At 42.3% G+C, this 1189-nt stretch overlaps 1 long non-coding RNA gene across 1 annotated transcript; it reads left to right on the top strand.

Annotated features, from left to right (window-relative positions):
• Window positions 1–297: 297 nt before the first annotated feature.
• On the top strand, window positions 298–578 carry LOC108357199 (uncharacterized). The gene is made up of 3 exons (XR_001846638.1): window positions 298–329; window positions 396–508; window positions 550–578. It is a non-coding gene; the product is annotated as an uncharacterized LOC108357199 (long non-coding RNA).
• The last annotated feature ends 611 nt before the right edge of the window (window positions 579–1189 follow it).

Genomic DNA, 1189 nt, shown 5'->3' with positions numbered 1-1189 from the left:
CTTGACAGAGGTGGAGTGGTGGTGTAGTCGTCTCTGGCATACACAGCAGGTGTAGCTTTCTGGCCCTGAGTTTGACTCGATGCCAGCCCTGAGTAGGAGAAAACGTAGCGAATGTAGCCCTATGGACGAACAACTTCTGAGATACTTCGCCGACCTAAACGGGGTTAGATCGCCGAAACAACAGCCCTTGGTCGGGTAAAACCCTAGTCATTCCGGTACGTAGAACCGGCTGTCGTGGGAATGAACATCCCTGGTCCTTGTTCTTTCTGTATCGCATCGTGGTGAATTCACATTTCTCAGAAATTTGACAACAAAACAAAACAAAGCGAGTATTATATTTGCTAATTTTTTTGCGAATTCTATTGTTTAATATAAATTTATTTATGTCTTTTTAGGATATGTTGAGCCAACAAAGAAGACGCAGTTGGAAAATGGAGTTATTAGTAATGAAGTAGCAGGCATATTTGGAAAGTTATGCCGATAAGAAGGATGGAATTTGTGAAAGTAAGTGCCTGGTTGCAGCATATCTATGTATTAAAAAGTATTTAGTTTAATTGTTTATAGAAATGTTATAAATCGATTGGCTCATTTACGATGTGCTCCAAACATTTGGCGAACTTTTTTTTCGCCTTTTCAACGAGCTAAGTAACAAGTTAAGATAACTGCCATCACGGCCGGTAAGAAACCGCAAGCAAAGGGCAGACAACCTTCCAGGAAACTGCCTCCTCTTCCCGAGTCGAAGCTGAAGTTCAGCAAGAGCAGGTCAGCAAATTGTTACCCTGATCAAACGTAAACTAAAGCGCTCTNCACTCCGTAAACGTGAAAACTTGGTGCATGCTGAGAAATATCAAACAAGAAAACTCCGTGATGGACGCCGTGAGATGGAGTTGCGCTGTGTGTCAAAGAAACGCGGCCAATTCTACGGGCCAAATTGGCTTTTGGGATCCGTATCCGCGGTATGAACAAAGTTGCACCAAAAGTGCGTAAAGTTTTACTGTTGTTCCGTTTTCGCCACATTAACCACGGTTTGTTCATTAAATTGAACAAGGCAACCATTAATATGCTACGTATGCCGAACCCTATATGGGGTTATCCAAATATTAAATCAGTTTGTGATTTGATGTACAAACGTGGAATTGCCAAGCACAACCATCAACGTGTCCCAATCTCTGACAGCTTTGTGATCGAA

The sequence above is a fragment of the Rhagoletis zephyria genome, unplaced genomic scaffold (genome assembly GCF_001687245.7).
Source record: "Rhagoletis zephyria isolate East Lansing unplaced genomic scaffold, Rhagoletis_zephyria_1.1 Rzeph_scaffold_72157, whole genome shotgun sequence".
Classification (NCBI taxonomy): domain Eukaryota; kingdom Metazoa; phylum Arthropoda; class Insecta; order Diptera; family Tephritidae; genus Rhagoletis; species Rhagoletis zephyria.
The sequence above is the reverse complement of the archived record's forward strand: the minus strand, read 5'-3'. Positions and strand labels throughout refer to the sequence as shown.